The 21829-nt window shown below is 49.5% G+C and overlaps 1 long non-coding RNA gene and 1 pseudogene across 2 annotated transcripts; one reads left to right on the top strand and one right to left on the bottom strand.

Annotated features, from left to right (window-relative positions):
* The first annotated feature begins 11845 nt into the window (after positions 1–11845).
* Positions 11846–14278, top strand: LOC136457737 (uncharacterized). Of its 2 annotated transcripts, XR_010759794.1 has the most exons (4): positions 11846–12133; positions 12357–12558; positions 12709–13044; positions 13751–14271. It is a non-coding gene; the product is annotated as an uncharacterized lncRNA (long non-coding RNA). The 2 variants fall into 2 exon arrangements; XR_010759793.1 differs by having other exon boundaries at positions 12709–14278.
* A 445-nt stretch (positions 14279–14723) lies between these two features.
* On the bottom strand, positions 14724–20942 carry LOC136457736 (carboxylesterase 15-like; annotated as a pseudogene).
* Positions 20943–21829: the final 887 nt, after the last annotated feature.

The raw sequence follows: 21829 nt of genomic DNA, 5'->3' as shown, positions 1-21829 counted from the left end.
TGAGAAGGCAACGTCTTTGAGGATGTTTTTTCGCAAAACTTAAGACTGAGGGAATAGTGCGGTGTCGTAGCGTGTGTTTAATCAAAACAGTGGGGTCCTTTCTACAAATTGCGCTGTACGCGTGGGCTCTCCACCGTGGGCCATTTGTTGGGTCGGCCAGCTGTGCGTGCGGCCACTCCTGTGCGAAGTCATTGGGCTGCTGGGACGAATTGGTGTCGTCGGTCCTTCTCGTTTTCTAAAATATATCTTAATTTAGTTCTGTGTTAAATTTGAAAATTCAATATAAAATGTTGTTGAAATCCAAAAATTGTGAAACCAATTTTGTTGAGTTCGTAAAATCCTAATCTATCTTCTATTGTATTTTCTTCACATAGTTTCATAGAATTTTTAAGAGTAATCTAATTAATTTGAGATACGTAATATTATTTAAACATAAACTTGTAGAAATTATTGTGATGGATTGGTAGCAGTGTTGACCCTGGAATTTTTACAGTAAATTCCTGACATTATTAGGTGCTCACCGTAATTTTTGTAGCTCGATAGGAATTAGTTTGTTAAGGTAAGTAAATGAGCCCTTGTACAAAAATATATATTTAATCAATCAAATGTCAAAATAATTGGGGGTTTATAGAACGAAAACATTTTCTAGAAATGAGCCTCGCTTGACCACGTGGATATATGGCTTAGTATGTTAGTCATTAGAGCTAGCTCGTTAGCTTATGAGGTGTAATCGTATTTTAGAGTTGCGGTTACCGTTGATTATTTACGTCCCTACGTTGCATCCGCATATCTCATGATAGGAGCAATGATGGGTCACGGAGTCGTCTGGAGTAACGGAAGCAGATGGTGACTTGATGATCATGCCACCATGATGAAAAGCTAACTTGGTTATATTTTACCCAGGCAAGCCCTAGTGCATAACCCCTATTATTCTGCACTTTATTTTATGCTTGTGCATTAAGTTTAAGGAGTTGAATGAAACCCACTTACATATATTTATCCTTATCCCATGAGTCTTACTAGTATGACAGGATCATGTAGATTGCTATGCTATAGGACCTCAGTAGAAGTCGAGTGATTACCTGTCACTCATGAGAGATAGGAAAGATATAATTATTATTACTATTATCATGTTACTATCACATGAAATATATCAGGGTAATAAATGGAGACCGGGTGAGACTATACTTTGGATGTGGATTTGGACTTGGTTAGGCAACTGAGCGAGGCTTTGGTTGCATTTGTCCCGCCTATGTTGATTGAGGACCGTCCATTGCTATGGATGGTAGTTAGGTCACAGACTTATTGTCATGAGAACATACTTGCTTATGGAAGCAGGAAGACTTTATCACTCTCTTGTCATGGGTTCTAGCTCTTTCCGGACCAACCTTTAGGGGTGGCTTTTGGGTGGAGGTCTAAGCACCGCACCGAGTCCGGGACTCAGGTGTGGGGGCTTGGAGTCCAAGTTTGGATAGGGACCTAGACCCCTTGACAGGAGTTAGACGAGTTGGTCTTGTTTGTGCCTGGGGTACAAACAGGGTGTGTGTTTTGGGATACCCAGTTAGGATATATTGGTTCGCAAACCATCGTGTGAGATGGTATGACTTGGCTATGGTCTAGCACCATAGTTAGAACTAAAATATAAAAGATGATAAAATGGTTCTGATTGCTCAACCCTTGCTTAAAAGTAGCATAGGTGCTTACCTAGAATGGTTAGATAATGAACTAATGATGACCGCTAATAAAATTGAATATAAGGATGCATGTTTAGTAATGCTCCTACAGATGCAATAAACCCACAAGCTAAATAGCCTTGCATATCTTTGGAGTCTTTTATTTTCCTCCTATCGGGTAAGTCTTGCTGAGTACAATCGAGTACTCAAGGTTTTATTCCCCCTGTTATAGGTGACAGGTGAATGCTAGGCTGATACTTGCGTGTGGAAACCTCCTGGTGGGCTCAGCGAGGATTTCCTTACGATTGCGAATGTAGAGTTATTTATAACTTTCACCCAAAAATGTTTTACAATGGAAAAACTTATAACCTATTATTATGTATACAACTGATCATCATGTTAATGTTTAACTTAGTCATTAAATGATTTTATTTTTGCTAAAACTCTGATAACATTGTATAATATGTTGTTATAAGCCATTTGGTGTAATACTCTGATGTTGCATTAAAAGAGATGGAAGAAATGGTTAGGGATGCTTGTAAGCATTATCCTCTCATTTATGATACTGATAGAAAATGTGGATTTTCGAGTTCTCCCTTGTGGTGTGCTCGACTAGAACTACATAGTTAAGTGCTCCCTCCTAGGGTACATTAGTGTCTAATAGAAGACAAGTACCCTTGGAAGGGTATTAGATTAGGCGGTTCTACCACACTGCACCAATGAGCTTGTGACCGACCTTGAGCTAACCTTCATGAAGCTCTGAGCAAATGACATCAAACTCAACCCCAAAAAATGCATCTTTGGGGTTCTGAGGGGTATGCTGCTTGGGTTCATCATTTCTGAGTGCGACATCGAAGCCAACCGAGAAAAAATCTCAGCCATCACGAAGATGGGCCTGATACAGAACATAAAGGGGGTACAACGGATCATAGGGTGCCTCACCGCACTTAGCCGCTTCATCTCATGTCTCGTCGAATGAGGCATTCCCCTTTATCGACTTCTAAAGAAAGCCGACCACTTCGAGTGGACATCCGAGGCCCAAGAGGCGCTTGATAAGCTCAAGGAGCTCCTGACAAAGGCCCCGATCCTAGTTTCCCCGACCATCGGGGAGCCACTCCTGCTCTATGTTGCGGCCACCACACAAGTGGTCAGCGCTGCGCTAGTAGTGGAGCAAGAAGAAGAGGGACACGCCCTCAAATGACAACACACCATGTACTTTATTAGCGAGGTCTTGTCCGATTCTAAGACTCGCTATCCTTAGATCCAAAAGCTCCTCTATGTCATCCTCATCACCAAACAAAAGTTGCGCCACTACTTTGAGTCGCACCCCATGATGGTGGTGACATCATTTCCCCTCGGCGAGGTCGTCTAGAACCAGGATGCGACGGGAAGAATTGTCAAGTGGGCTCTCAAATTGATGGATCAAGGCATTTCGAACGTCCCACGGACTGTCATCAAGTCCTAGGCGCTGGTGGACTTCGTGGCGGAATGGACCGAGATCCAAATGTCGTCGATGGCCGTTGATCAAGAGTACTGGACCATGTACTTCGATGGTTCACTGATGAAGAAGCATGCCGACATGGGGCTAGTTTTCATCTCACCCCTTGGGTGTGCATGAAATACATGGTTCGCCTTCACTTTCCCACCTCAAACAATGTGGCTAAATATGAGGCCCTCATCAATGGCCTACGCATTGCCATAGAGTTGGGCATCCGATGGCTTGACATCCGGGGCGACTCCCAGCTGGTCATCGACCAGGTCATGAAGGAGTCAAGCTATCGCAACCCAAAGATGGCTGCATATTGCCAAGAAGTCCAAAAGCTAGAGGACAAGTTCGACGGCCTTGAGCTCAACAACATCCCCCGATGGCTCAACGAGGTAGCCAATGAGCTAGGGAAGATGGCGTCTGGCTGGGAGCCAGTCCTAATTGGCATCTTTGCCAGTGACCAGCATAAGCCCTCGGTTCACTGCGAAGAGCCAGAGTAGGCTGACAACAGGCTATCGGTTTCACCCGACCCCTTCGCCTAGGGCTCGGGGGCTAGGCGACCATCGGCTCCTTCCAACCCCTTCAGTTTGGGCTTGGGAGCTAGGGCCGGTGACATACTCCCTGCTCTAGGCTTGGGGGCTCACCCCCTATCAGCTCCACTCGACCCTGAGGTCATGGAGGTCAACGAAGACCCAACAGAGGAAAGCCATGGAGATCCAGCGGCAAGGTCCAACCCCTTACCTGACTAGAGGATGCCTTACCTCGATTGCCTCATCCATGAGGTGCTCTCAATAGATAAGATGGAGGTCTGATAGCTTGCGCGCCATGCTAAGTCCTTCATCATCGTCAAGGGAGAGCTCTACAAAAATAGCCACACCAAGGTCTTGTAGCGCTGCATCCCTACCAAGCAAGGGAGGCGGCTACTAGAGGATATCCATAGTGGGACCTATGGACACCATGCCATGCCAAGGACTCTTGTTGGAAACGTGTTTCAGCAAAGTTTCTACTGGCCAACCACCATGGCCGACGTCGAGAAAATCGTACGCGCTTGTGAAGGGTGCCAGTACTATGCTCGGCAAACACATTTACCAACCCAAGAGCTCCTGACGATCCCCATCACACGACCATTCATTGTCTGGGGGCTTGATCTGGTTGGGCCCATCATGAAGGCGCTCGGAGGCTACATGCATCTGCTTGTCGCCGTTGACAAATTCTCAAAATGGATAGAGGCATGGCCGATCATCAAGATCAAGTTCGAGCAAGCCATGCTCTTCTTCTGTGACATCATCCATCAGTTTAGGGTGCTGAACTCCATCATCACCGAAAATGGCACATAGTTCATCGAGAGAAAATTACTAAGGTTCTATGATGAATACCACATTCACGTTGACTGGGCTGCCGTGGCACACCCCCGCTTGAACGGGCAAGTCAAGCGCTGCGAACGACATGGTCCTACAAGGGATCAAGCCCAAGATCTTCAACAGATTCAATAGGTTCAGCGAGCGATGGATCTCAGAGCTCCCCATGGTGCTGTGGAGCCTAAGGACAACCCCTAGCTAGGTGACCGGCTACATGCCTTTCTTCATGGTCTATAGCTCCAAGGCTATCCTTTTGACCGATCTCGACTACGGGGCACCGAGGGTCACTGATGTACAAGGAGCTAGAGGCCAAGGAGTTCCTCGAGGATGCCTTGGACCAGCTCGATGAAGCACGCAACATTGCCCTCCTCCACGCAGCCAAGTACCAGCAGGCGTTGCATCGATATCACAGCCACCGGGTGTGGGGGCGAGTCTTCAACGTTGGCGATTTGGTGCTCCGCCTCATCTAGAGCAACAAGGATTGCCACAAGTTATCTTCGCCATGGGAAGGCTCGTACGTCATTGCAGAAGTACTCTGGCCAGGCACCAACAAGCTCAAAATGGTCGATGGTTGAGCCTTTGCCAACGCCTCGAAGATTGAGCAGCTATGTTGCTTCTACCCTTAGTTTCTTCCAAGTCATCAGCACGCTTATGTAAAATCATGTTTCTGAACTAAAAGGTACTTTCCCTTATCAGTTTCGTTATCGCTTCCTCGGTTCTTAGTGACACCCGACCCTAGCAACGGCCAGGGGTCGGGCCTCATTTGGGGGTTGATAGGGGAATACTCTTGATTGGAAACACCTTAAGCACCTGACCCCCTCCCTACGTTAAAGAGCCTAAAAAGTAAAAGTCACGGAAACTAACTTTGAGAAAAACCGGACGGACTGCTAAAACACCTACGCCTCGACAGCTACGACGTTTTTTGCTCCCCGGCGTGATCAAAGTTTTTTCACCCGCAACTTGAGCTAGGCAGACTCAACGTCGGAAGGGATCGGGTCGGGTAGACTCGCTTTACATTCAAAATATAAACTTGTTCATCATAAGTTCACATCACACTCCTTTAGAAAAGGACAAGCGTTTAAGATAATGAAAAATACTTATTCATTACATGGTTGGTGTCTCTATGGCCTGAATCTGCCTAACTAACTAACCCCTCCAGGGGAGTACTATGTCTTCTATTCTGTTGGCTAGGTCCTACGAGAGGGAAGCCACCACCACCTCTATCTCCTCTAGCTCATGGTCCTCATAACTAGGTGCATAGCCTAGACTCATCGCCTATAGATCAATGCTGTCCCCATAATAGGAATGAGCAATCGTGAAGGACCGATTGATGCCAGTGCAGAGGGTGTTCCTCTCGAGCTAGCGCGCTCGAGCCATTATCTAGACAGCACGAGCCACGAGCGAGCTGGTCCCCTTTGACTGCACCACTTTAAGGTCATTGTAGACCACTCTGAGGGCAGCGCTTAGGATACTAAGCTTGTCACTCTCCGCCTAAAGATTTCTCTTGACCTCAGCGAGCTCCACCTGGCCCCAAGCTAGATCCGCAATGAGCCCAGCAGAGATGGTCTCAGCCTCTAGCTTTTGGGTCGTCTCCCTTTCAAGCTCAACTTGGAGGGAACCAACTCACTGCTTTGTGGCATCGTGCTCTTGGTAGGACTGGCTACACTCATTTTGGGCCATGTTGTGCTCCGAACGAAGCCTCTCCACGGTCTAGAACAACCCGTCCCGCTCCTTGCGCAGTCGATCAATCACTGCGGCATCCTGGCTCGCCCTTGTCTCCAGGGCCATGAGCTTCTCCTCGGCCCCCAGCTTTAGGTCCCTCTCTTTCTCAACCTTTCCTAGGAGGTTGAGGATCCACTGGCGGGCTTCGGCGTTCCTCTGAAGCAACTCATCCCCCTCCTTCTGGATCTGCATGGCCTCTTTGTCATCCATGCACGACCTCTACGATAGGTCCGCAAACACCCTCTCTGAGTCATCGATGTGACGACGGGCCTTAGCCTCCTAGACCCGAAGGTTGGTAGCCTCCTCGATGAGGGGGATCAGTTCGGCCACCCTCTGCTAGGTGGTGGCAAGCTACACGGCCACCTCCCCATGTAGTCATGCCTCCTTGATGAGCTGATCCCGGGCGTCCTTCTGCTGACATAGGAATTTGGACTTTTCCCGACTACGAGCCATAAGAGACTGTGGGAAGACACAAGTTAGAAACATAGAAAACCAAGTGGAAAAAGACAAGAAGCAAGATCATGCAGTACCTAGCTAGCTAGGATGACGGCATTATGCAGCACACCCATCGCATTGCCCATGGCCTCGAGCGTGGACGAGACCCCTATGTCAATGCTCTCCCGCTCCATGTCCTCGGTAGCGTCGTCGAGGGTGAAGAGCGTCAACATTGGGTCCCACTGATCCATCCACCGAAGCGGGGGCTCTCCCCTTGTTTGTGAGTCGCCGCCTATCAGGGCCAAGGCCTAGGATGACTCCCCGCTGGCCTCGGGCATCGTCGATCCCTTTGGCTGTGACACCTCCACCAGGATGGTCTCCCCAGCGGTGAAAGGGGCCAGTGGTGTGGACGTAGACCCCTGCTCTGCCACCATGACTTCTAGGGATGCCTCGGCTACGTCCCCCTCCGTCCGACCTACCTTGGGCACCATCTCCCGTGCTACCGACAGCATGGGTTGTGGCGTCGCGCCGGCATCTGAGCCAAACGCGCATTCTAGAAATTTACTAGTTGGTAACTCGAAACACCGACACCAGGTGCATGCAACCATAGATCCTCGAGGGCATCGGCAAGTGTGTCGAGGCTTATGGGGTGGAGAAACTGAGTAGGGTCCAACACCCGCACCAGCTCTCCATCCACGACGACGATGAAGTCCATGCTCTCGAAGCGCATGTGCGCGCCAGGGACCCAGCCGATGGCGTGACTGGCCATTCGAAGCCTGATGGAGATGTCAAGAAGTGCAAAGGCCCCTACCTGGCGTGCCAACTGTCAGTGTCTCAAGTCACCGACTAGTAAATTTCTAGATTGCGCATCTGGCTCGGATGGTATGCTTAGAGGACACAAGATCTATACTGGTTTGGGCAAAACATCCCTACTTCCAGTTCGCTGTTGTGGCTTGTGTTACTAGCATAGAATGTTTGCAGTAGGGGTTACAAATAGGTGATAGAGGGAGTGGGTCCCAGTCTCGGGTGCATGTGTATGTGTATTTTTTAGGCTCCCCTGTTGGGGAGCCTAGCCTTCCCTTTTATAGACTAAGCGAAAGGCCTAGGATACATCAGAGGAAAAGAGAAGAGGGAAAAGAAGAAAGAGAAAAGCGAGGAAGAAGAGAACTCCGGGGCTGCGCCTCTCTTCTCCCACTACGGGCGGGTCCCACTAGGCATGTAGCGACTCCTCGCCATGTCTCTACTATAGGCCAGCATCATCATCTGGTCATGGCCTCCATTCCCGTCGTTTGCGCTTGGTATGGTCAATAGTTCCCCTTGACTGGGGTCATACAGGGATTTGGTAGAAAAGTCCCGGTCCGCGCGGCACTATTGAGGATGTGCGTGCCCGAGCATGGCCTATTGTAGTTGTAGGTCCTGTCAAGACGTGTCCATCTCCTTCCTAGCGTCACAGGCATGGCTCTAGGCCCACATCCCACATCTGTGATAGTTGGAGATAATGTGGGCCCCTTCAGGGGCTCGTGTGCCCCTGTTCGGTGCCCGATTCACCTAAAGGGTCGGGCGAGATGGAACCCGTATTCTAGCCATCGAGCGAGGTGGGGCCCGTGCCCCAGCCGTTGGGCGAGGCAGAGCCCGTACTCTAGCCATCGGGCAAGGTGGAGCCCATGCCCTAGCCATTGGATGAGGCGGAGCCTATACCCCAGCCATCGGGCGGGGCAGGACCCACGCCCCAGCCATAGGGCGAGGCGAGACCCACACCCTAGCTATCAGGCGAGGCAGGGCCCACACCCCAGCCATCGGGCAAGGCGAGACCTGCGCCCTAGGGGTCGGGCGAGATGAGGCTCGCGCCCCTGGGGGCCACTTGGAGCCATAGTCGCGCGCCTAATTACTTCAGGCGAATTGGTACTGATGATCATTAGTTCCTACTCTTTGGGCACCCTAGTATTGGTACCCGATAGTAGCCCCTGAGCCTCCGGACGATTCGGGTGAGATCGCCCGGAGGATTTCTTGACTTGCCGGCGGGTCCGCGTGAGCGCACCCGGTGGGTGTAGCCCCTGAGCCTACGGAGGAGTTGGATACTCCTTTGTAGGCTTTTTTGCGTGGATGGACTCTAGCAGGCACCCGTGCTTGTTGCAACACGCGTGGTTTTCCCTCATGATTGACTTAAAGTTCGTATGCGACCGCGCGTAGGGTCTCTTTGCGAGGCCGAACCCCCGAGCCCGCGCGCGTAGCAGGGGTCCGATCTAGGGGTTAGCTCGTCTTGTGTTTGTTTTCCCTCACGCTTTTTCTCGAGAAAATAGAGGGGTCGAGCCGTGCCATATTTTCCCTCGTTGGGCGAACCATGGTGCTCAGTGAGCTATTAGTGGGTTAATTCGAGTAGAGCCCTAGTTCTCGTGCATGGGGACCCAGCATGGCCTAGCTGGTGACCGACTCCTAGTTCCTGACGGTCAGCCCATATAGTTCCCGGGGCCGTTCGACCGATCCCGGGGGCTCGCTGCCTCTCTATTAGGAGAAACCATGCGCCGCACGCAGTCGAGACTCGAACGTGGGGCCAGGACGCCCCTGGTGCTCGTGTGCTTGGGTATTGGCCGCTAGCGGGCCCATCCCTTTCCACCCCTCACTCTTTGGTTGCCCTGTGCGGTTGTCGAACCCGTTAATGGGCCAACCTTTGAACTCTTGGGCCTAGATGGGCCGTAGGTGCGTTTTCAGCTCCGTATCCCACTTACCTGCGATGGGTCATGGTCTATTTGGGAAGGCAAAATATCTGGCGTGTCCTTCGAGGGGGTGGCTAGAGGTTGCGTGTGCACGCCCCGTGATGAGACATGGTGATAGGACGCGGCGGGCATGGAGATCTAGGCGGGTGGTTGGTTTCCTCGCACCCATCGTCCCTATAAAACCAAAGGGCTAGCCCTCTGTGTTTTCCACGCGTTCCTGCATCCTTACCTCCGTAGCTACGCCGCTGCCGCCAACACTAGGGTTTCATGCCTCCGCATCCTCACTGTCGTTGAGCTCGCATTCATCCGCCCCCGCCTCCAATGGATCCGTGGTGCCGTTCTGACATCTCCTTCCTGCGCATGGAGGGTGTCGTCCGTCGTGGCCTTCTCTGCGCATGGACCGTGGCCACAGAGTGGTTGCTACTAGGCGACGAGGAGTTGTCGTTTCCGCCCGACGGCTATGTGGTGTCGTTCGCCCACTTCCATAAGCATGGGCTCGCAACCCCCGCCCACAAATTCCTCTAGGGGCTGCTGCATTTCTACAAGATTGAGCTGCAGCATCTCAATCCCAACGGGATCCAGCACATGGTGGCTTTCGTCGCGCTGTGTGAAGGATTCCTGGGGATCAGCGCTCACTTCGACTTGTGGAGGCACTTCTTTGCTGTCAACCTCTAGAAGAAGAGGGAGAGGGGCGTCAAGCTGGAGCTGCATATGCCGATGGGGTGCGCCAGCATCCAACTTTGGAACAACCGGGCCGGCGAGTACCCGTCCATGCGGCTCTCGACGTCCAACAAGGGGTGGCACTCACAGTGTTTCTACCTCAAGAATGATGCCACCGCCCCTCTGCCGGAGTTCACCGGGCACCTGATCGAAGAGGCCCCGGAGTCATGGAGGAAGTGAGGCGTCCAGGATAAGGATAAGAAGAGGATCCGAGCCCACATCGCCGCCATCCAGATCCTGAAGGAGAACGGCCTGAAAGGGTCAGTCATCATCAGGGCTTACCCCGTCGGGCGAGGCGGGACCCGCACCCTAGCCGTCGGGCGAGGCGGGACCCGCACCCTAGCCGTCGGGCGAGGCAGGACCCGCGCCCCAGGGGTCAGGCGAGACGGGGCTCGCACCCCTAGGGGCCACTTGGAGCCATTGCCACATGCCTAATCGCTTCAGGCGAATTGGTACTGATGATCATTAGTTCCTTCTCTTCAGGCACACTAGTATTGGTACCCGACACATTGATACCCCTTTTAGGATGTGGTTCAAGCTCCGCCACTACACGTAATATCTTTTATAGTTGTAAGAAAAAATTTGCTAGCGGACATTGAAAGTGAGGCCGCTTTATAAGTGAACACTGAAAAAAGATCAATCTGCTGGTGGACACTCTAATTTATGTCAAAATTGCGAGAGGACACCGAACGCATTAAAATATTCATTTCTGGTTGAGGAGGTAAGAGAATAGCCGTGAAATGACTATTTTTCCACTATGTGTAGTATCTTTCATAGTTGTAATGGAGATTGAATTATGCAATGTATTTTTTTTCTACACTGTACCTGTTTATTTATTTATTTTTTACTATATGTTTTGGTATATATGTTACTCCCTCCATTACAAAATTTAAGATATTTTGGCTTTTCTTAATATATATATTATTACTTTTACTATGCACCTACCAAAAAAGTACTGAATTTGGAATGGAGGAAGTATAATAGGATCCACGCGGCAGTTTTTATCCATGAGATGAAAAGAGATTATTTTTTTAACTTCATCTATCGTAATACTTATGGAAATCAAACTATTTTTTGAGTTCGATATTAAATTTAGAATCAATTTTAAGAGAACAAATAATTTAGAAGTAAAGATTACGAATTATCTCAAAATTGTTCTTCCAAGCATCCTTTGATGGATGCTGATTGTATTTTTTGATGATTTTTTTTGTCTCGATGTCTTATCTTTTTCTCTCTTTTTCCGAAGATGTGTTGGTCGAAATAGGAGAAGAGTTTCAAGTTTATATTGGCTACGTCGTGCAGACCAGGGAGGCGAACACGAAACATGCATATGTAACTCCATACAGCTCCTAGCATCCGCGCGATGAGAGCGCTGCAGCTACTATGCGGATATTGTTCACGAATCGGCCGCCTCCATGTGCCTCGTGCGTGTGTCCGCGTCCTTTTGCGCTCTCCCGGTTCATTCAGGGCGCGTTTACATGCAATTTTTTTTTGATTTTGGCCACTTTCATTTGTATTTGATAATTAATGTCTAATTATGGATTAATTAGGTTTGAAAGTCACCTAACTGTATAATTAGTTTTTTTCGTCTATATTTAGTACTCCGTACATATGTCGCAAAATTCGATGTGATAGATAGTGCGTAAAAAATTTTGGAAACTAAACATGCCCTAAATGCCGCCGCCTAGGGCCTCTGGAAAAAAAAAAACCTCGCAGTGCCTCGACGCCTCCGCTTCATCCTCTTCCCCTCCCCCAGCCATCGCCTCGGGTAGGTGCACACTCCTTTTAACCGCGCACCTCCCCCAACCGTGCGCCCATGTTCCTCCCTCGGCGTCGTCGCTCCCGAACCTCCCATCGCTGCCGCCGCGTCCTCGGAGTCTCCTCCACTATACGCCGCCTCCTAAACGCCTCCTCCCCTCCCAGCGTTGCCGCTCCGGCCTGCGCGACCGGCCCCTGGCGCGGTGGCGGCGCCCACCTAGGGATTCGTCTCTCCGTCGCCTACAGGGCGGCGGGCTCCAGGTGAAGGTGCGTCCTCTCCGTTGCTCCCCTCTGCTTTCCCTCGCCGATGCCGTGGCCTCGCCGTAAACACGGTTGCGGGGCGCCGCTATAGCGGCCAGACATGCGCAGGCGCGTTACGGTGGAGGTCCTCTGCCTCGATTCAGGCTCATGCTGACGGGGCCTTCAGAATCGATTTTGATGTTTTCTTTCTTTCTTTTTCCCCCTCACCTTCTCCGGTTCCCGTCTTCAGGCAACGGCACACCGACCTTGGATTTGGCTTCTGCACGTCTGGATGCTGCTGGGTTACCTTTGCTATGTCCAACACCAACGAGAGGCCACTGATGCAGCTCCCAGCCTGTCTGCCAACGTCTTCAGGTGTTCCTTCACCTTCCTCATCTACAGCTGTCAAGCCAGGAAGATAGACAGTAGCGGTCCCAGGATTTTTCTCAGATGTAAGCCTAACTAATTGCAATCCTTATTTTGTTCACTGTATTGTACTTATTCAGATTGCTATAGAATTCTAATTATTGGCCTAAGCCATGTCATCATATATTCTAATTATTGGCCTCAGCTAAATTCGTTTTTTTCCCAAAATTTGACAGAGAGGAACAAATAAATATGGTACTAGCTGTAGTACCTGTTGGTACTAACTGTAGTACCTGCTGCTAATTTACCACAGAGACCGTTTTCCATCAAGGAGAGCATAACCGATGTGTGTTTTAGTCTTACTTTTTTCTCCGGTCAGAATTGCTTTGTGATATTGTGAGGTTGTGCTCTGCTCACTGTCTGATATGTACATCCAGCTTACGTTTCTTCAGGCTTGTTTTTTTCCCACTCTTATTTTCAGATGTTGTGAGATTGTGTTATGTTCGCTGTCTGCCTGCCACAATGCTGGTGTACAATGTGCGTTTCCACACTCATACACCTGCAAAAATCAAGTGAGTTAATAGCGCCGCCTGCCTTTTCTCTGTTACTATTTATAGGTAACTAACAAATTACACAATTTCTTTTTGCCCTAAGTAATCTTGAGCATATGGAATCTAACTAGGTTCGTTGTAAAATTAATTTTCTTCATGTGTTTTTCTATACGTAATAATTGGTACGCTTACCTACCATGTCCTCTCTGATTACACAATATCAGTCGAATTAATGTGTATAGATTTTATCTCACTTCTCCATCACACTTCCTGTGTTACCTCACACTATCTACGAATAATTCCATACCATGGTTGTTAACCTTGTGAGCTGAATCATGATAGTGTCCAAGTGTCTGTAGTTCGATAACAGTTAGTACAGGCTGAATCCAGTGAGCCTTTAATTAGTGTTTATTTTTCTTTATCAATAGTTTGGCATAACTATCTAGGTTAATTTTGTACTGCCGAGCTTTACTAATTCTTAGCGACTCAGTATGTTAATATCAACTTTAGGTTGTTCCGCTTTTATTTCTACCTATTTCTTATGACCTCTTGCCCGATGTATGTTGTCCACTGACAGCAGCAAAAACACACCATAAAGCTTCGGTTATGGTTGTTGAATGGTTACTATATCCTTGCTCCTCTATTCATGGTTTCAGTTCCATTCTCTATCTATTTTTAACTAAAAAATGGTCTCCATCATGATTACATCAGAATTTATCTTTTACAGAGCACCTGTAGCTGCAAGGAATGTGCAACCAATGCTATTGGCATGTATTTCTATACGTTTTTCATTTTGCAATGCAGAAATTAGAGTTAGATAACAGCACTAGAGTATGACCAGCAGCATACCGTTATGTCTGTCTTCTAACAAGCACAAGACCCATACTGTATTGTATTGTTAGCTTATTATTTCCAATCAATTGCTTCATCTGTAGGTGTGGATTGTATGACTAATTTGGGTATTGCACCTTATTGGTGCCTTGCCAGTTTTAAGAGAGAAGTTTCACTGTATCCAAATTCCTTTAGGATACTCATTTCGGGATAGCATTGTCTCTGTACGAGGGTATGCCAGATTATGATATCTATCTGTTATATGGTCCCTCTTATATCATCCCATTATTTCGAACGTTCAAAGTTGTCACGATTGCTCGGTAAAATTCTCATGATCATGGTGCACGAGCAATCTGTTTATCTTGCAATGATATTCATGGCAAAAGTCAACACGATAATAGACAACCCACGAACCCAGGCAAAAGCTAATCATGGACAATGCATTGCCCGGGTTCAGCCTGCTTGCTTAAAATGATTGCCGTCTAGCATTTCACGTGCTTGCTTAGGTATGCAAAACTAAAAGCAATGCTTATGCGGGCGCAGCGTAGTGCACCTGACGTCCTAGTAGGCCCTAAACACGCAAGAGAGGATCCGTCGCGCGCTGCTGTCTGCTGACATCCAGAGAGAGGAGCAAGTCATGGCAGCTCGCATCCGATCGTGATTTCGCATAGCCTGTGTTTTTGGAGCATGGCCGCTATTAAAACTTGGCGTAAACAACGGCAGCGACTTGATGATGAGTGAAGGACACAAAAATGCGAACAAGAACGGAAAGGCGAGCAACACCAACTCGACGAGGACGGCTCTTCCACCATGGCATCATCAACCATAGGCCGGTCCGCTGACCGCCAACGTCAGCGCCGCCGGTCACTTCAAGTGGAACACCGGTGTACAAATCGCTTCAAGATCCGGATCAACTCTTCGTTCACCTGGCCCCACCTCGAACTCGGCGAGCTCCACGTCCTTCCCCATCTGCTTCAGCCTCGCCGCGTAGAGCATGTTGGAACCGATCTCCGGTAAGGGGCTCGGCACGTCGCGGCACCGGCCGGTGGTGACCGCGGCGACTAAAATCCTACCGATGGCGTGAGCACACGAACACGAGAGAGAGAGAGAGCGAGCAGTTTTTCACTGCGAATGGCGCAGCTTGTTTGATGCATTCAACTTGGCCTTTCTAGGCTCTGATCCACTCCCCCCGCCACGGTTGGGCGCTGCACGGTGTGCTGTGAATTCCGGTCACCCGTGCGACATGCACGGCGTGCCAGCCATGGCGGGGAGGCGCCTAAAGACTTGGTCCTAGCGTGCACGTGTGCAATCACCATGCACCTAAGATTCTACGTGATGTTACAAAATGTTCACAACTGAAATGAACCTATTACATGCATCTAAAACATGAAAAGATAACTTGCCACGATTACAAACGTTGGTGACAACATTTCACCCCCTTAATCGTGAGCAACAGCACTAACACCCATCTTGTAGCGCATCTCCACGAATTTGATCCTCCCAAGTGGCTTCGTTAGAATGTCTGCCAGTTGCCTGTCAGTGCCAATGTGTTCAACTTCTGCAATTCCATCACTGGCACACTCCCTGATGAAATGGTAGCGTGTGTCGATATGTTTGCTTCTCTCATGATAGACAGGATTTTTGCTCAGCTCTAAGGCCGACTTGTTATCCATCAACGGCTTGAATTTTTGCAGCCTCTCACCTGTCAGATCTGCAATGAGTCTGGTCTACCAAACACCTTGGCAAGCTGCTGAAGCTGCTGCAATGTATTCAGCTTCACAGCTTGATAATGCCACAACCCTTTGCTTTTGTGATGTCCAAGTCACCACATTGCCATTCAAGAAGAACACCACACTAGATGTGCTCTTTCTCTTCTCTAGGTCACCAGCATGATCACTGTCAGAGTATCCTAACAGTTTCAGGTTTGTGAATGAGCTAGTGGTATATCTGCAACCATATTTAGTGGTGCCTGCCAAGTATCCGACGATCCTTTTGACAGCAGCCCAGTGTTTAGTGGTTGGACACTCCATATATCTGCTCACCATACCAACAGAATAGGAGATGTCTGGCCTAGTGTTCACTAAGTATCTTAGGCTCCCCACTAAACTCCTGAATTTGGTCACATCTTTAGCCATGTCAGGTCTCCCAGGTACTAGTTTGCAATTTTGCTCCATTGGAGTATCTATAGGGTTACACCCTGTCATACCACATTGATCAATGATTCTTGCTGCATATGCTTTCTGACATAGAGTAATCTCACCAGGTTTTTGCTTGACTTCCATGCCCAAGTAGTAACTGAGTAACCCCAAATCACTCATACTGAAGGTTCTGCACATCTGCTGTTTGAATTCAACAATGTACTTGTTGTTTGGCCCACAAATGATGAGGTCATCAACATACACTCCCAGCAACAACAGTGAGTCACCATTGCCCCTCTTATAGACTGCATGCTCCTCCTCACTCCTGCAGAACCCCAATCTGATCAATTCTTGGTCCAATTTTGCATTCCAGGCCCTAGGTGCCTGTTTGAGGCCATAGAGTGCCTTTTGCAACTTCAGTACTTTGCCTGGATATCTTGGGTTTTCAAAACCTGGAGGTTGTTTAACATACACCTCCTCCTACAACTCACCATTGAGAAAAGCTGATTTGACATCCATGTGGTGTACTTCCCACTTCCCACTGGCAGCTAGAGCTAGAATCGGTCTAATAGTTTCTAGCCTAGCAATAGGAGCAAAAACCTCCTCATAATCCACTCCATGTCTCTAAGCATATCCCTTTGCAACAAGTCTTGCTTTATGCTTGACAACATTCCCCTCAGGATCCCTTTTTACCTTGTATACCCACTTTAAACCTATTGCCTTGTGACCTTTAGGCAGATTAGTGTAATGCCAAGTGTTGTTATCTTGTATTGACTTCAACTCAGAATTCATAGCCTTGACCCAACAATCTTCCTCCAGGGCATCTTTCACCCCACCTGGTTCATCAGCAGCCAATAAACAGATACCACTGTATTCATAATCTTGCATTTCATCAGTGGAGTCTAGGAGATCAGACAAAATTCTGAATCTCAGTGGTCCTCCAAATGTATTTTCAGAATGCTGACTAGGTGGTGTTGCATAATTGATGTTTGGAGCTGCAATAGATCCTGGAGTGTTTTGAGATAGTGGTGAGTCATTGTTACCTACACCACTCCCCAATCCTGCAGAGTTACTAGCTTCTATCCCTGCACCTGGACTAGCTGGCTGGTTAGTCACTGCTTCTATTGTCGGATTTTGGTCAGGCAGATCATACTACACAATGAATGTGTCTGTCTCTTGTTGATCTGAGTTGCACATCCAGTTGTTCCATTCCCAGGGCATTTTTTCATCAAAAATCACATCCCTACTCACCACCAACTTGTTGGTAGAGGGATCAAAGAGCCTATAGCCCTTAGTGCCTGACTCATAGCCTATAAAGACCGTTCTTCTAGATCTGTCAGACAATTTGCTTATGCCAGGACCAACCAGCTTTACATGTGCCACACAACCAAATATTTTCAAGTGACTGACCTTGGGTTTCACACCATGCCAAGCTTCAAAAGGAGTTATGTTGTTCAGAGCCTTTGTGGGTGACCTGTTTAACAGATAAACTGCAGTTCTCACTGTCTCTCCCCAGAATACTGATGGGACTTTCATAGTTTTCAACAGACACCTAGCCATCTCAACAACTGATTGGTTTCTTCTCTCCACCACTCCATTCTGCTGTGGAGTATATGGGGTGGTGGTGTAGTGTTTTATCCCTCCTTCACTGCAAAAGACAGAGAACAGATTGGAAGTAAACTCTCCTCCTCTATCTGTTCTCAGGGCTTTTAGCTTTGCACCAGATTCATTTTCAGCTCTAGCAATGACCTTCTTGAAGCTTTCTAGAGCTTGATCTTTGCTTCTTAGCATCTCAACCCACATGTATCTACTATAGTCATCAACTACTAGCAGAAAATATGAGGCACCCCCTATGCTTTTTGGAGTAATTTGCCCACAAAGATCTGTGTGCACTAGCTCTAAGCCTTTGTTTGCTCTGAAACTTGACACATGTGGAAAAGGTTTCCTATGTTGCTTTCCAAGAACACACCCATCACACACCTTCTCTACTCTCCTGACAGTTGGCAGTCCCTCAACCATGCCCTTGGCACTGAGATCACTCAAGGATCTGAAATTGATATGCCCATATCTAGCATGCCAATCCCAAGACACATCTTCAGACTGTGCTAGTAAACAAATTGGTGGAACCAATCCAAACTTAGCCAAGTACAGCCTGTTACCAACTCTAGGAGCAGAAATCAACAGTGTATGTTCCTGATCATAAACACATAATCTCCCATTCTCTCCCACATACTTAAAACCCTTTTCTTCCAATTGACCCAAACTAACAATGTTGCTTTTTAACTCAGGTATGTAGTAAACTTCAGTAAGAACTTTGTGACCCTTGTTTCGATCTTGCATATCTACTGAACCCATACCTTTGATTTTGACGGTGGAGCCATCACCAAACTTGACTGTCCCTTGCACACCTCTGTCAAGCTGTGTCAGCGTTGACAGTGATCCTGTCATGTGGTTGCTGGCGCCGGTGTGAAGCACCCAGACGCCATCAGGGACGTCCACCGGCACGACCTTCTCCTCCATCAAGTGAACGCAGTGAGATGACCCGTGCACGACGTCGCATGTGGCTAGCATCAGCGTGCCCGGCTGATCAGCGCCGCCGATGGCCACGTTTGCCTCTGACTGAGCCTGATCCTTCTTCTTGTCTTTCTTGGGGCGCTTACAATCCTGCTCCCAGTGGCCATAGATGCCACAGTTGCGGCAGCGGCCTTTGCGTCGTGGCGTGCCCTCAGAGGTCAACTTGACCTGCTTTGAGGCACCGCCGTCAGTGCGCGCCGCCGCCTTGTGCTTTGGAGCACCGCTGCCCACACCGCTTCCTCCGGGCTTGGACCCAGATTGGAAGCGATGTTTGTTCTTCTCGATCCAGTCGTCCTCGGCGAGGAGCAGCCGACCCATCTTGTCAGTGACGTGTTCGGTCTTGTCATCGAACCGCTCCTCCATCACGCGCAACCTCCCGATCAGCTCCTCCACGGTCAGATTCTTCAGGTCGCAGAACATTTCGATGGAAACCACCACCTGCGTGAAGCGAGGCGGCACCACGTGAAGAAATTTCTTCACTACGCGGACATCATCGATGTTCTCACCCAGGGTTTTCAGGTTGCCGACGAGGTTGGTGATGCGCATGCCGAAGTCGTCAATGGATTCGCCCTCTTTGAAGGCGATGTTCTCGAATTCCTTCAAGAGCCTCTGGGCGTTCACCTCCTTGACTCGATCAGCGCCGATCCGCATCGTCCTCACCGCCTCCCACGCCTCCTTCACCATCGCCTTTCTTCCCAACGACTGCCACATCTCCTTCGGGACTGAGCGCAGCACTGCGCTCATCGCCTACTGATCCTGCGCGCGCTTGACGCCGGTACCTGGGTCAATCACCCCCCAGATCTCGAGCGCCTCGTAGTTGCACTGCATCAGCATCGCCCATTCGGTGTAGTTGTCGATGGTGAGCATCGGCCATAGGAGAGAACTCCCCTTGACGCCGCCACTGTTGGAGCTCCTGGCGTCGCCCATGGTGGTTGGTGGTGGCGTTCGCGAGGGGATGACAAACTTCTTTCTCGGTGGCTCTCTCGGTGGGCTCACAGAACCGTCGTATTGCATAAACACGGCTCTGATACCAGAATGTTGGAACCGATCTTCGGTAAGGGGCTCGGCACGTTGCGGCACCGGTCGGTGGTGACCGCGGCGACTAAAATCCTACCGATGGCGTGAGCACACGAACAAGAGAGAGAGAGCGAGCAGTTTTTCACTGCGAATGGCGCAGCTTGTTTGATGCATTCAACTTGGCCTTTCTAGGCTCTGATCCGCTCCCCCCGCCACGGTTGGACGCTGCACGGTGTGCCGTGAATTCCGGTCACCGTGCGACATGCACGGCGTGCCAGCCATGGCGGGGAGGCGCCTGAAGACGCGGTCCTAGCGTGCACGTGTGCAATCACCATGCACCTAAGATTCTACGCGATGTTACAAAATGTTCACAACTGAAATGAACCTATTACATGCATCTAAAACATGAAAAGATAACTTGCCACGATTACAAACGTTGGTGACAACAGAGCAGCACGTGGTCGCGAAGCACGTCGACCTCAGGCGCCTCCACGAGCACCGGCGGCAGCGCCACGGGCTCCAAGTCAGGGCTGTGGGGGCCGAACGGGTTGGCCAGCGGGTGGTCGAAGGTCGCCCCCACCGGCAGCGACATGCGCCAGAGCTGATCCGACATGGCGACCGTCAGCGAGACGCCGTCCGGGGGTGTCGACTCCGTCGCCGTGCGCTGGACGCCACCGAGGAACAAGGACAGGAGGACGTGCCCGACGAGGCGCACTGGGGCGAGGTCGATCTGCCCGGAGCCGGCCTTGACCGCGAGGTGGTGGGCTAGGTTGGCGCCCGCGGAGACGCCCGACAGGAACGTCCGGGCGAAGTCGGCCGACTCGGCGAGCCACGGCTCGGCACCGCCACCGCTTGCGGCGGCGAGCGCCGCCTGCCCGCGCAGCCAGGTCAGGAACGTCGCGCCGTCCTCGATCGCCGCCGGGAGGCGGTGCTCAGGGGCGAGCCGGTACTGGACGGAGAGGACGAGCGCGGGGAGGTCGGCCGCGAGGCGGCGGCGGAGGTAGTGTCCGCCTCCGAGCTGGTCGTAGGACCCGATGCAGTAGCCGCCTCCGTGAAAGTGAACCAGCACCGGGAGCTTACTTTTGTTACCTCCGTCGTCGCCGGCGTCCGCTGCCGCCGCCGGCTTGTACAAGCGGACCTTGAGGCCGCGCGTCGCGTTGTACACGGTGTCCTTCCATTGAACCCCCGGCCGGAACGTCCGAGAACGGCTCTGCCGGCATCAGGGCCGCTTCGTCGCCGCGCACGACGGTGCCGTCGCTGAAGAGCTGGACGGCACCGAAGAAGTCCTCCACGACGTGCGGCGCCGTGTCGCCGGACATGTTGGTGATGATCGTCACGAACTCACGATTGGATTGGAGGGGATTGACTTGGATTTGGGAGGTCGTCTGAATGAACTGAAGAGGAAGAGTGAGGTGAAACTCGAGGTCCTCGCTGTAAGCTATTTGTCTTCATCTGCTGGCGCATCTGTTATCTTCTTATAGGAATCCTGCACCCAAAAAAAGGACAGGCAGTGTGGCCACGTCGTCCGCTTTTCTCGGCCATCGGATTGGCCGTGCGGACTGTCCAGATCATGCGAGCCCTGGTCTTTTTGCAAAAAAATCCTTGAACTTTAGTCGAATTAACCCGTAGTCCGGACCTTCTCTTAGGGTTTTTTTTAAAAAAATCCTCGAACTTTATCGAAATCAACACTCAATCTAGGCTTTTTAAATGAGACGGTCTGCCTCCCGCTCGGGCCTGTATATCGCCGGACCTAAGCTTTACTGGGTCGAATTCGGCCCTCTATTTTCCTGCGAATTTATTATTTATCTAAAACGGTTGAAATTTTGTAAAGACCATAATAAAACAAATAAAAATAAAAAGATGCCAAACTAAGTTTGTTGAACTCTACACAACTAACACTGCACTATAAACACATAACATCACATGTTTAGTGTAATTTTTTGCTATTAATGTGGATCTAGATTTTTCTAGAGTTTTCTAAAAATAACTAATAGAGTTAATTTCTTTATTTCAATTGCTATGAAATTTTTACGGTAGCTTACCCATACCACGCATAAAATAAAATGATTGAGTGATTTTACCGGCTTTACGATCCTCTCTCTCGCGCGTGCTCTCTCTCTCTATCTATCTATCTATCTATCTATCTATCTATATATATATATATATATATATATATATATATATAGACACACACAACATGTATGAAATAACATTCTATAATTACAATTATAATAATATAGCGCAAA

Source organism: Miscanthus floridulus, chromosome 6 (genome assembly GCF_019320115.1).
Source record: "Miscanthus floridulus cultivar M001 chromosome 6, ASM1932011v1, whole genome shotgun sequence".
NCBI lineage: Eukaryota > Viridiplantae > Streptophyta > Magnoliopsida > Poales > Poaceae > Miscanthus > Miscanthus floridulus.
Note: the sequence above shows the minus strand (reverse complement) of the source record. Positions and strands in the feature narration are given on the sequence as shown.